Source organism: Procambarus clarkii, unplaced genomic scaffold (assembly GCF_040958095.1).
Source record: "Procambarus clarkii isolate CNS0578487 unplaced genomic scaffold, FALCON_Pclarkii_2.0 HiC_scaffold_97, whole genome shotgun sequence".
Taxonomy (NCBI): Eukaryota; Metazoa; Arthropoda; class Malacostraca; order Decapoda; family Cambaridae; genus Procambarus; species Procambarus clarkii.
In genome coordinates this window covers 5,779,837-5,796,314 of record NW_027189130.1, presented here as the reverse complement: position 1 = coordinate 5,796,314, position 16,478 = coordinate 5,779,837, and positions in this window count along the sequence as shown.

Genomic DNA, 16,478 nt, shown 5'->3' with positions numbered 1-16,478 from the left:
ATTACGACTTTTTTATACCCAACATATGCCAAGTACTGAAGCGGCGTTTGGTAACATTTGTCCCAAACCCTCCCTGCAGTTTTCAAAATATCCAAACATTCCAATTTCGAGGCCTGAGCCATATTTTGAAGCCATATTCTGGCTCTATGCTCGTATTCACGGTTGAAATTACGACATTTTATACCAACATATGCCAAGTCCTGATAACTGCAGTGAGTCACATTTCGCACAAACTCCCCTGCAGTTTTCGAAATATCCCAAACATCCCAATTTCGAGGCCTGAGCCATATTTTGGAGCCAAATTCTGGCTCTCTGCACGTATTCGCAGTTTGAAATTACGACTTTTTTTATGCCCAACATATGCCAATTACTGAAAGCGGCGTTTGGTCACATTTGTCCAAAACCCCCAATGCAGTTTTCAAAATATCCCAAACATCCCAATTTCGAGGTCTGAGTCAAATTTTGGAGCCAAATTCTGGCTCTCTGCACGTATTCGCAGTTTAAAATTGCGACTTTTTTATACCCAACATATGCTAAGTCCTGAAAGCGGCGTTTGGTAACATTTGGAGCAATCCCCCCCTGCAGTTTTCAAAATATCCCAAACATCCCTAATTTTAAGGCCTGATTCACATTTTGGAGCCAAATTCTGGCTCTCTGCACGTATTCGCAGTTTGAAATTACGATTTTTTATACCCAATATATGCCAAGTAATGAAAGTGGCAGTTAGTCACATTTTGCACAAACCCCCCCTGCAGTTTTCAAAATATCCCAAATATCCCAATTTCGAGGCCTGAGCCATATTTTGGAGCCAAATTCTGGCTCTCTGCACGTATTCGCAGTTTGAAATTACGACTTTTTATACCCAACTTATGCCAAGTTCTGAAAGCAGCGTTTGGTCATATTTGTCCCAAACCCCCCTGCAGTTTTCAAAATATCCCAAATATCCCAATTTCGAGGCCTGAGCCATATTTTCGAGCCAAATTCTGGCTTTCTGCACGTACTCGCAGTTTGAAATTACGACTTTTTTATACCCAACATATGCCAAGTACTGAAAGTGGCAGTGACTCACATTTTGCTAAACTCCCCTGCATTTTTCAAAATATCCTAAACATCTCAATTTCGAGCCCTGAGCCATATTTTGAAGCCAAATTCTGGCTCTCAGCTCGTATTCGCAGTTTGAAATTATGACTTTTTATACCCAACATATGCCAAGTACTGAAAGCAGGCAGTGAGTCACATTTTGCACAAACTCCCCTTGCAGTTTTCAAAATATCCCAAACTATCCCACTTCGAGGCCCTGAGCCATATTTTGGGAGCCAAATTCAAGCTCTCTGCACGTATTCGCAGTTTGAAATTACGAACTTTTTATACCCAACATATGCCAAGTTCTGAAAGCGGCGTTTCGGTCATCTTTGGTCCCAAACCCCCCTGCAGTTTTCAAATATCCCAAACATCCCAATTTCGAGGACATGAGCCATATTTTGTCAGCCAAATTCTGGCTCTATGCACGTATTCGCAGTTTGAAATTACGACTTTTTATACCCAAATATGCCAAGTCCTGAAAGCTGGCAGTGAGTCAAATTTTGTACAAACTCCCCTGCAGTTTTCGAAATATCCCAAATATCCAATATCGAGGCCTGAGCCATATTTATGGAGCCAAATTCTGGCTCTCTGCACGTATTCGCAGTTTAATATTACGACTTTTATACCCAACATATGCCAAGTACTGAAAGCGGCAGTGAGTCACATTTCGCACAAACTCCCCTGCAGTTTTCGAAATATCCCAAATATCCCAATTTCGAGGACCTGAGCCATATTTGGAGCCAAATGCTGGCTCTCTGCACGTATTCGCAGTTTGAAATTACGACTTTTTATGCCTAACATATGCCAAGTACTGAACGCGGCGTTTGGTCACATTTGTCCCAACCCCCACTGTAGTTTTCAAAATATCCCAAACATCCCTAATTTCGAGGCCTGAGCCAATTTTGGAGCCAAATTCTGGCTCTATGCACGTATTCGTGGTTTGAAATTACGACATTTTATACCCAACATATGCCAAGCCCTGAAAGCGGCAGTGAGTCACATTTCGCACAAACTCCCCTGCAGTTTTCGAAATATCCCAAATATCCCAATTTCGAGGACTGAGCCATATTTTGGAGCCAAATTCTGGCTCTCTGCACGTATACGCAGTTTGAAACTACGACTTTTTTATACCCAATATATGTCAAGTACTGAAAGCGGCGTTTGGTTACATTTGTCCCAAACCTCCCTGCAGTTTTCAAAATATCCCAAACATCACAATATCGAGGCCTCAGCCATATTTTGGAGCCAAATTCTGGCTCTCTGCACGTATTCGCAGTTTGATATTAGGATTTTTATACCCAAACATATGCCAAGTACTGAAAGCGGCAGTGAGTCACATTTTGCACAAACTCCCCTGCAATTTTCGAAATATCATAAATATCCCAATTTTGAGGCCTGAGCCATATTTTTGAGCCAAATTCTGGCTCTCTGCACGTATTCGCAGTTTGAAATTACGACTTTTTTATACCCCAATTTATGCCAAGTACTGAAAGCGCCGTTTGGTAACCTTTGTCCCAAACCCTCCTGCAGTTTTCAAAATATCTCAAACATCGCAATTTCGAGGCCTGAGCCATATTTTGGAGCCAAATTCTGGCTCTATGCACGTATTCGAGGCTTGAAATTACGATATTTTATACCCAACATATGCCAAGTCCTGAAAGCGGCAGTGAGTCACATTTCGCCACAAACTCCCCTGCAATTTTCGAAATATCCCAAATATCCCAATTTCGAGGCCTGAACCATAATTTTGGAGCCAAATTCTGGGCTCTCTGCACGTATTAGCAGTTTTAATTACGCAATTTTTATACTCAACATATGCCAAGTACTGAAAGCGGCATTTGGTCACATTTGTCCCAAACCTCCCTGCAGTTTTCAAAATATCCCAAACATGCCTAATTTCGAGGCCTGAGCAATATTTTGAAGCCAAATTCTGGCTCTCTGCACGTATTCGCAGTTTGAAATTACGACTTTTTATACCCAACATATTCCAAGGTACTGAAAGCAGCAGTGAGTCACATTTTGCACAAACTCCCCTGCAGTTTTCAAAATATCCCAAATATCCCAATTTCGAGGCCTGAGTCCATATTTTGGAAGCCAAATTTCAGCTCTCTGCAAGTATTCGAAGTTTGATATTACGATTTTTATACCCAACATATGCCAAGTACTGAAAGCGGCAGTGAGTCACATTTAGCACAAACTATCCTGCAGTTTTCAAAATATCCCAAACATCCCAACTTCGAGGCCTAAACCATATTTTGGAGCCAAATTCTGGCTCTCTGCACGTATTCGCAGTTTGAAATTACGACTTTTTTATGCCCAACATATGCCAAGTACTGAACGCGGCGTTTGGTCACATTTGTCCCAAACCCCCCTGGTAGTTTTCAAAATATCCCAAACATCCATATTTCGAGGCCTGAGCCAAATTTTGGAACCAAATTCTGGCTCTATTCACGTATTCGTGATTTGAAATTACCACATTTTATACCCAACATATGCCAAGCCCTGAAAGCGGCAGTGAATCACATTTCGCACAAACTCCACTGTAGTTTTCGAAATATACCAAATATCCCTATTTTGAAGCCTGAGCCATATTTTGGAGCCAAATTCTGGCTCTCTGCACGTATTTGCAGTTTGAAATTATGAATTTATATACCCAGCATATGCCAAGTACTGAAAGCGGCGTTTTCATCACTTCTGTCCCAAACCTCTCTCCAGTTTTCAGAATATCCCAAACATCCCAATTTCAAGGCCTGAGCCATATTTTGGAGTCAAATTCTGGCTCTATGCACGTATTCGCAGATTAAATTACGACTTTTTATACCCAATATATGCCAAGCCCTGAAAGCAGCATTGAGTCACATTTTGCACAAACTCCCTGCAGTTTTCAAAATATCCCAAACATCGCAATTTTGAGGCCTGAGCCAAATTCTGGCTCTCTGCACGTATTCGAAGTTTAAATTACGACTTTTTATACCCAACATATGCCAAGTCCTGAAAGCGGCATTGAGTCACATTTCGCCCAAACTCCCCTGCAGTTTTCGAAATATCCCAAATATCCCAATTTCGAGGCCTTAGCCGTATTTTGGAGCCAAATTCTGGCTCTCTGCACATATTCGCTGTTTAAAATTGCGACTTTTTTATACCCAACATATGACAAGTCCTGAAAACGGCGTTTGGTCACATTTAGCCCAATCCCCCCTGCAGTTTTCTAAATATCCCAAATATCCCAATTTCGAGGCCTGAACCATAATTTGGAGCCAAATTCTGGGTCTCTGCACGTATTAGCAGTTTTTAATTGCAAATTTTATACTCAACATATGCCAAGTACTAAAAGCGGCATTTGGTCACATTTGTCCCAAACCTCCCTGCAGTTTTCAAAATATCCCAAACATGCTAATTTCGAGGCCTGAGAAATATTTTGAAGCCAAATTCTGGCTCTCTGCACGTATTCGCAGTTTGAAATTACGACTTTTTTTATGCCCAACATATGCCAAGTACTGAAAGCGGCGTTTGGTCACATTTGTCCCAAACTTCCCTGCAATTTTCCAAATATCCCAAATATCCCAATTTCGAGGCCTGAGCCATATTTTGGAGCCAAATTCTGGCTCTCTGCACGTATTCGCAGTTTGAAATTACGAATTTTTAAACCCAACATTTGCCAAGTTCAGAAAGCGGCGTTTGGTCATATTTGTCCCAAACCCCACTGCAGTTTTCAAAATATCCCAAATATCCCAATTTCGAGGCCTGAGCCATATTTTGAAGCCAAATTCTGGCTCTCTGCACGTATTCGCAGTTTAAAATTACGACTTTTTTATACCCAACATATGCCAAGTACTGGAAGCGGCGTTTGGTAACATTTGTCCCAAACCCCTCCCTGCAGTTTTCAAAATATCCCAAACATTCCAATTTCGAGGCCTGAGCCATATTTTGAAGCCATATTCTGGCTCTATGCTCGTATTCACGGTTTGAAATTACGACATTTTATACCCAACATATGCCAAGTCCTGATAACTGCAGTGAGTCACATTTCGCACAAACTCCCCTGCAGTTTTCGAAATATCCCAAACATCCCAATTTCGAGGCCTGAGCCATATTTTGGAGCCAAATTCTGGCTCTCTGCACGTATTCGCAGTTTGAAATTACGACTTTTTTATGCCCAACATATGCCAATTACTGAAAGCGGCGTTTGGTCACATTTGTCCAAAACCCCCAATGCAGTTTTCAAAATATCCCAAACATCCCAATTTCGAGGTCTGAGTCAAATTTTGGAGCCAAATTCTGGCTCTCTGCACGTATTCGCAGTTTAAAATTGCGACTTTTTTATACCCAACATATGCTAAGTCCTGAAAGCGGCGTTTGGTAACATTTGGAGCAATCCCCCCCTGCAGTTTTCAAAATATCCCAAACATCCTAATTTTAAGGCCTGATTCACATTTTGGAGCCAAATTCTGGCTCTCTGCACGTATTCGCAGTTTGAAATTACGATTTTTTATACCCAATATATGCCAAGTAATGAAAGTGGCAGTTAGTCACATTTTGCACAAACCCCCCTGCAGTTTTCAAAATATCCCAAATATCCCAATTTCGAGGCCTGAGCCATATTTTGGAGCCAAATTCTGGCTCTCTGCACGTATTCGCAGTTTGAAATTACGACTTTTTATACCCAACATATGCCAAGTACTGAAAGCGGCGTTTGGTCACTATTTGTCCCAAACCTCCCTGCAGTTTTCAAAATATCCCAAACATCCCAATTTCGAGGCCTGAGCCATATTTTGGAGCCAAATTCTGGCTCTCTGCACGTATTCGCAGTTGAAATTACGACTTTTTATACCCAACATATGCCAAGTACTGAAAGCGGCAGTTGAGTCACATTTGCCCAAACTCCCCTGCAGTTTTCAAAATATCCCAAACATCCCAATTTCGAGGCCTGAGCCATATTTGGAGCCAAATTCTGGCTCTCTGCACGTATTCGCAGTTTGAAATTACGACTTTTTATACCCAACATATGCCAAGTACTGAAAGCGGCAGTTGGTCACATTTGTCCCAAACCTCCCTGCAGTTTTCAAAATATCCCAAACTATCCCAATTTCGAGGCCTGAGCCATATTTTGGAGCCAAATTCTGGCTCTCTGCACGTATTCGCAGTTTGAAATTACGACTTTTTATACCCAACATATTCCAGGTACTGAAAGCAGCAGTGAGTCACATTTTGCACAAACTCCCCTGCAGTTTTCAAAATATCCCAATATCCCAATTTCGAGGCCTGAGTCTTATTTTGGAACCAAATTTCGCTCTCTGCAAGTATTCGAAGTTTGATATTACGATTTTTATACCCAACATATGCCAAGTACTGAAAGCGGCAGTGAGTCACATTTAGCACAAACTATCCTGCAGTTTTCAAAATATCCCAAACATCCCAACTTCGAGGCCTAAACCATATTTTGGAGCCAAATTCTGGCTCTCTGCACGTATTCGCAGTTTGAAATTACGACTTTTTTTATGCCCAACATATGCCAAGTACTGAACGCGGCGTTTGGTCACATTTGTCCCAAACCCCCCTGGTAGTTTTCAAAATATCCCAAACATCCATATTTCGAGGCCTGAGCCAAATTTTGGAACCAAATTCTGGCTCTATTCACGTATTCGTGATTTGAAATTACCACATTTTATACCCAACATATGCCAAGCCCTGAAAGCGGCAGTGAATCACATTTCGCACAAACTCCACTGTAGTTTTCGAAATATACCAAATATCCCTATTTTGAAGCCTGAGCCATATTTTGGAGCCAAATTCTGGCTCTCTGCACGTATTTGCAGTTTGAAATTATGAATTTATATACCCAGCATATGCCAAGTACTGAAAGCGGCGTTTCATCACTTTTGTCCCAAACCTCTCTCCAGTTTTCAGAATATCCCAAACATCCCAATTTCAAGGCCTGAGCCATATTTTGGAGTCAAATTCTGGCTCTATGCACGTATTCGCAGATTAAAATTACGACTTTTTATACCCAATATATGCCAAGCCCTGAAAGCAGCATTGAGTCACATTTTGCACAAACTCCCCTGCAGTTTTCAAAATATCCCAAACATCGCAATTTTGAGGCCTGAGCCAAATTCTGGCTCTCTGCACGTATTCGAAGTTTTAAATTACGACTTTTTATACCCAACATATGCCAAGTCCTGAAAGCGGCATTGAGTCACATTTCGCCCAAACTCCCCTGCAGTTTTCGAAATATCCCAAATATCCCAATTTCGAGGCCTTAGCCGTATTTTGGAGCCAAATTCTGGCTCTCTGCACATATTCGCTGTTTAAAATTGCGACTTTTTTATACCCAACATATGACAAGTCCTGAAAACGGCGTTTGGACACATTTAGCCCAATCCCCCCTGCAGTTTTCTAAATATCCCAAATATCCCAATTTCGAGGCCTGAACCATAATTTGGAGCCAAATTCTGGGTCTCTGCACGTATTAGCAGTTTTTAATTGCAAATTTTATACTCAACATATGCCAAGTACTAAAAGCGGCATTTGGTCACATTTGTCCCAAACCTCCCTGCAATTTTCAAAATATCCCAAATATCCCAATTTCGAGGCCTGAGCCATATTTTGGAGCCAAATTCTGGCTCTCTGCACGTATTCGCAGTTTGAAATTACGAATTTTTAAACCCAACATTTGCCAAGTTCTGAAAGCGGCGTTTGGTCATATTTGTCCCAAACCCCACTGCAGTTTTCAAAATATCCCAAATATCCCAATTTCGAGGCCTGAGCCATATTTTGAAGCCAAATTCTGGCTCTCTGCACGTATTCGCAGTTTAAAATTACGACTTTTTTATACCCAACATATGCCAAGTACTGGAAGCGGCGTTTGGTAACATTTGTCCCAAACCCCTCCCTGCAGTTTTCAAAATATCCCAAACATTCCAATTTCGAGGCCTGAGCCATATTTTGAAGCCATATTCTGGCTCTATGCTCGTATTCACGGTTTGAAATTACGACATTTTATACCCAACATATGCCAAGTCCTGATAACTGCAGTGAGTCACATTTCGCACAAACTCCCCTGCAGTTTTCGAAATATCCCAAACATCCCAATTTCGAGGCCTGAGCCATATTTTGGAGCCAAATTCTGGCTCTCTGCACGTATTCGCAGTTTGAAATTACGACTTTTTTTATGCCCAACATATGCCAATTACTGAAAGCGGCGTTTGGTCACATTTGTCCAAAACCCCCAATGCAGTTTTCAAAATATCCCAAACATCCCAATTTCGAGGTCTGAGTCAAATTTTGGAGCCAAATTCTGGCTCTCTGCACGTATTCGCAGTTTAAAATTGCGACTTTTTTATACCCAACATATGCTAAGTCCTGAAAGCGGCGTTTGGTAACATTTGGAGCAATCCCCCCCTGCAGTTTTCAAAATATCCCAAACATCCTAATTTTAAGGCCTGATTCACATTTTGGAGCCAAATTCTGGCTCTCTGCACGTATTCGCAGTTTGAAATTACGATTTTTTATACCCAATATATGCCAAGTAATGAAAGTGGCAGTTAGTCACATTTTGCACAAACCCCCCTGCAGTTTTCAAAATATCCCAAATATCCCAATTTCGAGGCCTGAGCCATATTTTGGAGCCAAATTCTGGCTCTCTGCACGTATTCGCAGTTTGAAATTACGACTTTTTATACCCAACTTATGCCAAGTTCTGAAAGCAGCGTTTGGTCATATTTGTCCCAAACCCCCCTGCAGTTTTCAAAATATCCCAAATATCCCAATTTCGAGGCCTGAGCCATATTTTCGAGCCAAATTCTGGCTTTCTGCACGTACTCGCAGTTTGAAATTACGACTTTTTTATACCCAACATATGCCAAGTACTGAAAGTGGCAGTGACTCACATTTTGCTAAACTCCCCTGCATTTTTCAAAATATCCTAAACATCTCAATTTCGAGCCCTGAGCCATATTTTGAAGCCAAATTCTGGCTCTCAGCTCGTATTCGCAGTTTGAAATTATGACTTTTTATACCCAACAAATGCCAAGTACTGAAAGCGGTGTTTGGACACATTTGTCCTAAACCTCCCTGCAACTTTCAAAATATCCTAAACATGCTAATTTCGAGGCCTGACCCATAGTTTGGAGCAAAATTTTGGCTCTCTGCACGTATTCGCAATTTGAAATTACGACTTTATATACCCAACATATGCCAAGTACTGAAAGCGGCGTTTGGTCACATTTGTCCGAAACCTCCCTGCAGTTTTCAAAATAATACAAACATCCCAATTTCGAGGCCTGAGCTATATTTTGGAGCCAAATTCTGGCTCTATGCACGAATTCGAAGATTGAAATTACGACTTTTTATACCCAACATATGCCAAGTCCTGAAAGCGGCAGTGAGTCACATTTTGCACAAACTCCCCTGCAGTTTTCGAAATATCCCAAATATCCCAATTTCGAGGCCTTAGCCATGTTTTGGAGCCTAATTCTGGCTCTCTGCACATATTCGCAGTTTGAAATTGCGACTTGTTTATGCCCAACATATGCCAAGTACTAAAAGCGGCGTTTGGTCACATATGTCCCAATCCCCCCTGCAGTTTTCAAGATAACCCAAATATCCCAATTTCGAGGCCTGAGCCATATTTTGGAGCCTAATTCTGGCTCTCTGCACATATTCGCAGTTTGAAATTACGAATTTTTATACCCAACATATGCCAAGTACTGAAAGAGGCAGTGAGTCACATTTTGCAGAAACTCCCCTGCAGTTTTCAAAATATCCCAAACATCCCAATTTCGAGGCCTGAGCCATATTTTGGAGTCAAATTCTGGCTCTCTGCACGTATTCGCAGTTTGAAATTTCTACTTTTTATACCCAACATAAGCCAAGTCCTGAAAGCGGCAGAGAGTCACATTTTGCACAAACTCCCCTGCAGTTTTCGAAATATCCCAAATATCCCAATTTCGAGGCCTGAGCCATATTTTGGAGCCTAATTCTGGCTCTCTGCACGTATTCGCAGTTTGAAATTACGAATTTTTATACCCAACATATGCCAAGTACTGAAAGCAGCAGTGAGTCACATTTTGCACAAACTCCCCTGCAGTTTTCAAAATATCCCAAATATCCCAATTTCGAGGCCTTAGCCATGTTTTGGAGCAAAATGCTGGCTCTCTGCACGTATTCACAGTTTGAAATTGCGACTTGTTTATGCCCAACATATGCCAAGTACTAAAAGCGGCGTTTGGTCACATCTGTCCCAATCCCCCCTGCAGTTTTCAAAATATCCCAAACATCTCAATTTCAAGGCCTGAGCCATATTTTGGAGCAAAATGCTGGCTCTCTGCACGTATTCGCAGATTGAATTAATGACTTTTTATACCCAACATATGCCGAGTCCTGAAAGCGGCAGTGAGTCACATTTCGAACAAACTCCCCTGCAGTTTTCAAAATATCCCAAACATCCCAATTTCGAGGCCTCAGCAATATTTTGGAGCCAAATTCTGGCTCTATGCACGTATTCGCGGTTTGAAATTACGACATTTTATACCCAACATATGCCGAGTCCTGAAAGCGGCAGTGAGTCATATTTCGAACAAACTCCCCTGCAGTTTTCGAAATATCCTAAATATCCCAATTTCGAGGCCTGAGCCATATTTTGGAGCCAAATTCTGGCTCTCTGCACATACTCGCAGTTTAAAATTACGACTTTTTATACCCAACATATGCCATTGCGTTTGGTCACATTTGTCTCAATCCCCCCTGCAATTTTCAAAATATCCCAAACATCCCAATTTCAAGGCCTGAGCCATATTTTGGAGCCAAATTCTGGCTCTCTGCACGTATTCGCAGTTTGAAATTACGACTTTTTTATACCTTACATATGCCAAGTACTGAAAGCGGCGTTTGGTCACATTTGTCCCAAACCCCCCCTGCAGTTTTCAAAATATCCCAAACATCCCAATTTCGAGGCCTGAGCCATTCTTTGGAGCCAAATTCAGGCTCTCTGCACGTATTCGCAGTTTGAAATTACGACTTTTTATACCCAACATATGCCAAGTACTGAAAGCGGCGTTTGGTCACATTTGTCCCAAACTTCCCTGCAGTTTTCAAAATATCCCAAAAATCCCAATATCAAGGACTGAGCCATATTTTGGAGCCAAATTCTGGCTCTATGCACGTATTCGCAGTTTGAAATTATGACTTTTTATACCCAACATATACCAAGTCCTGTGAGTGGCAGTGAGTCACATTTTGCACAAACTTCCCTGCTGTTTTCGAAATATCCCAAATATCCCAATTTCGAGGCCTGAGCCATATTTTGGAGCCAAATTCTGGCTTTCTGCACGTATTCGCAGTTTGAAATTGCGACTTTTTTATACCCAACATATGGCAAGTACTGAAAGCGGCGTTTGGTCACATTTGTCCCAAACCCCCCCGCAGTTTTCAAAATATCCCAAACATCCCAATTTCGAGGCCTGAGCCATATTTTGGAGCAAAATTCTGGCTCTCTGCACATACTCGCAGTTTAAAATTACGACTTTTTATACCCAACATATGCCAATGCGTTTGGTCACATTTGTCCCAAACCCCCCCGCAGTTCTCGAAATATCCCAAATATCCCAATTTCGAGGCCTCAGCAATATTTTGGAGCCAAATTCTGGCTCTATGCACGTATTCGCGGTTTGAAATTACGACATTTTATACAGAACATATGCCGAGTCCTGAAAGCGGCAGTGAGTCACATTTCGAACAAACTCCCCTGCAATTTTCGAAATATCCTAAATATCCCAATTTCGAGGCCTGAGCCATATTTTGGAGCCAAATTTTGGCTCTCTGCACGTATTCGCAGTTTGAAATTTCAACCTTTTTATACCCAACATATGCCAAGTACTGATCTGCGGCGTTTGGTCACATTTGTCCCAAACCCCCCCTGCAGTTTTCAAAATATCCCAAACATCCCAATTTCGAGGCCTGAGCTATATTTTTGAGCAAAATTCTGGCTCACTGCACGTATTCGCAGTTTGAAATTATGACTTTTTATACCCAACATATGCCAAGTCCTGAATGCGGCAGTGAATCACATTTTGCACAAACTCCCCTGCAGTTTTCGAAAAATCCCAAATATCCCAATTTCGAGGCCTGAGCCATATTTTATAGACAATTTCTGGCTCTCTGCACGTATTCGCAGTTTGAAATATCGACTTTTTTATACCCAACATATGCCAAGTACTGAAAGCGGCGTTTGGTCACATTTGTCCCAAACCCCCCTGCAGTTTTCAAAATATCCCAAACATCCCAGTTTCAAGGACTGAGCCATATTTTGGAGCCAAATTTTGGCTCTCTGCACGTATTCGCAGTTTGAAATTATGACTTTTTTATACCCAACATATGCCAAGTACTGAAAACGGCGTTTGGTCACATTTGTCCCAAACCCACCCTGCAGTTTTCAAAATATCCCAAACATTCCAATTTCGAGGCCTGAGCCATATTTTGGAGCCAAATTCTGGATCTCTGCACGTATTCGCAGTTTGATATTACGACTTTTTATACCCAACATATGCCAAGTACGTAAAGCGGCAGTGAGTCACATTTTGCACAAATTCCCCTGCAGTTTTCAAAATATCCCAAACATCCCAATTTCGAGGCCTGAGCCATATTTTGGAGCCAAATTCTGGCTCTCTGCACGTATTCGCAGTTTGAAATTTCGACTTTTTTATACCCAACATATGCCAAGTACTGAATGCGGCGTTTGGTCACATTTGTCCCAAACCCCCCTTCAGTTTTCGAAATATCCTAAATATCCCAATATCGAGGCCTGAGCCGTATTTTGGAGCCAAATTCTGGCTCTCTGCACATATTCGCAGTTTAAAATTGCGACTTTTTTATACCCAACATATGACAAGTCTTGAAAACGGCATTTGGTCACATTTAGCCCAATCCCCCCTTCAGTTTTCCAAATATCCCAAACATCCCAATTTTATGGCCTGATTCACATTTTGGAGCCAAATTCTGGCTCTCTGCACGTATTCGCACTTTGAAATTACGACTTTTTATACCCAACATTTGCCAAGTTCTGAAAGCGGCGTTTGGTCATATTTGTCCCAAACCCACCCGCAGTTTTTAAAATATCCCAAACATCCCAATTTCGAGGCCTGAGCCATATTTTAGAGCCAAATTCTGGCTCTATGCATGTATTAGCAGTTTAAAATTACGACTTTTTATACCCAACATTTGCCAAGTCCTGAAAGTGGCAGTGAGTCACATTTTGCACAAACTCCTCTGCAGTTTTCGAAATATCCTAAATATCCCAATTTCGAAGCCTGAGCCATATTTTGGACCCAAATTCTGGCTCTCTGCACGTACTCGCAGTTTGAAATTACTACTTTTTATACCCAACATATGCCAAGTACTGAAAGCGGCGTTTGGTCACATTTGTCCCAAACCTCCCTGCAGTTTTCAAAATATCCCAAATATCCCAATTTAGAGGCCTGAGCTATATTTTATAGACAAATTCTGGCTCTCTGCACGTATTCGCATTTCGATATTACGACTTTTTATACCCAACATATGCCAAGTACTGAAAGCGGCAGTGAGTCACATTTTGCACAAACTCCCCTGCCGTTTTCGAAATATCCCAAATATCCCAATTTCGAGGCCTGAGCCATATTTTGGAGCCAAATTCTGGCTTTCTGCACGTATTCGCAGTTTGAAATTGCGACTTTTTTATACCCAACATATGGCAAGTACTGAAAGCGGCGTTTGGTCACATTTGTCCCAAACCCCCCCGCAGTTTTCAAAATATCCCAAACATCCCAATTTCGAGGCCTGAGCCATATTTTGGAGCAAAATTCTGGCTCTCTGCACATACTCGCAGTTTAAAATTACGACTTTTTATACCCAACATATGCCAATGCGTTTGGTCACATTTGTCCCAAACCCCCCCGCAGTTTTCGAAATATCCCAAATATCCCAATTTCGAGGCCTCAGCAATATTTTGGAGCCAAATTCTGGCTCTATGCACGTATTCGCGGTTTGAAATTACGACATTTTATACAGAACATATGCCAAGTCCTGAAAGCGGCAGTGAGTCACATTTCGAACAAACTCCCCTGCAGTATTCGAAATATCCTAAATATCCCAATTTCGAGGCCTGAGCCATATTTTGGAGCCAAATTCTGGCTCTCTGCACGTATTCGCAGTTTGAAATTTCAACTTTTTTATACCCAACATATGCCAAGTACTGATCTGCGGCGTTTGGTCACATTTGTCCAAAACCCCCCCCTGCAGTTTTCAAAATATCCCAAACATCCCAATTTCGAGGCCTGAGCTATATTTTTGAGCAAAATTCTGGCTCACTGCACGTATTCGCAGTTTGAAATTATGACTTTTTATACCCAACATATGCCAAGTCCTGAAAGCGGCAGTGAGTCACATTTTGCACAAACTCCCCTGCAGTTTTCGAAAAATCCCAAATATCCCAATTTCGAGGCCTGAGCCATATTTTATAGACAATTTCTGGCTCTCTGCACGTATTCGCAGTTTGAAATATCGACTATTTTATACCCAACATATGCCAAGTACTGAAAGCGGCGTTTGGTCACATTTGTCCCAAACCCCCCTGCAGTTTTCAAAATATCCCAAACATCCCAGTTTCAAGGACTGAGCCATATTTTGGAGCCAAATTTTGGCTCTCTGCACGTATTTGCAGTTTGAAATTACGACTTTTTTATACCCAACATATGCCAAGTACTGAAAACGGCGTTTGGTCACATTTGTCCCTAACCCACCCTGCAGTTTTCAAAATATCCCAAACATTCCAATTTCGAGGCCTGAGCCATATTTTGGAGCCAAATTCTGGATCTCTGCACGTATTCGCAGTTTGATATTACGACTTTTTATACCCAACATATGCCAAGTACTTAAAGCGGCAGTGAGTCACATTTTGCACAAATTCCCCTGCAGTTTTCAAAATATCCCAAACATCCCAATTTCGAGGCCTGAGCCATATTTTGGAGCCAAATTCTGGCTCTCTGCACGTATTCGCAGTTTGAAATTTCGACTTTTTTATACCCAACATATGCCAAGTACTGAATGCGGCGTTTGGTCACATTTGTCCCAAACCCCCCTTCAGTTTTCGAAATATCCTAAATATCCCAATATCGAGGCCTGAGCCGTATTTTGGAGCCAAATTCTGGCTCTCTGCACATATTCGCAGTTTAAAATTGCGACTTTTTTATACCCAACATATGACAAGTCTTGAAAACGGCGTTTGGTCACATTTAGCCCAATCCCCCCTTCAGTTTTCCAAATATCCCAAACATCCCAATTTTATGGCCTGATTCACATTTTGGAGCCAAATTCTGGCTCTCTGCACGTATTCGCACTTTGAAATTACGACTTTTTATACCCAACATATGCCAAGTTCTGAAAGCGGCGTTTGGTCATATTTGTCCCAAACCCACCCGCAGTTTTTAAAATATCCCAAACATCCCAATTTCGAGGCCTGAGCCATATTTTAGAGCCAAATTCTGGCTCTATGCATGTATTAGCAGTTTAAAATTACGACTTTTTATACCCAACATTTGCCAAGTCCTGAAAGTGGCGTTTGGTCATATTTGTCCCAAACCCACCCACAGTTTTTAAAATATCCCAAATATCCCAATTTCGATGCCTGAGCTATATTTTATAGACAAATTCTGGCTCTCTGCACGTATTCGCATTTCGATATTACGACTTTTTATACCCAACATATGCCAAGTACTGAAAGCGGCAGTGAGTCACATTTTGCACAAACTCCCCTGCAGTCTTCGAAATATCCAAAATATCCCAATTTCGAGGCCTGAGCCATATTTTGGAGCAAAATTCTGGCTCTCTGCACTTATTCGCAGTTTGAAATTCCGACTTTTTATACCCAACATATGCCAAGTACTGAAAGCGGCGTTTGGTCACATTTGTCCCAAACTTCCTTGCAGTTTTCAAAATATCCCAAATATCTCAATTTCGAGGCCTGAGCCATATTTTGGAGCCAAATTTTGGCTCTCTGCACGTATTCGCAGTTTGATATTACGACTTTTTATACCCAACATATGCCAAGTACTGGACGAGGCAGTGAGTCACATTTTGCACAAACTCCCCTGCAGTTTTCAAAATATCCCAAACATCCCAATTTCGAGGCCTGAGCCATATTTTAGAGCCAAATTCTGGCTCTCTGCACCTATTCGCTTTTTGAAATTGCGACTTTTTTATACCCAACATATTCGAAGTACTGAAAGCGGCATATGGTCACATTTGTCCCAAACCTCCCTGCAGTTTTCAAAATATCCCAAACATCCCAGTATTGAGGCCTGAGCCATATTTTGGAGCCAAATTCTGGCTCTCTGCACGTATTCGCAGTTTTAAATTACGACTTT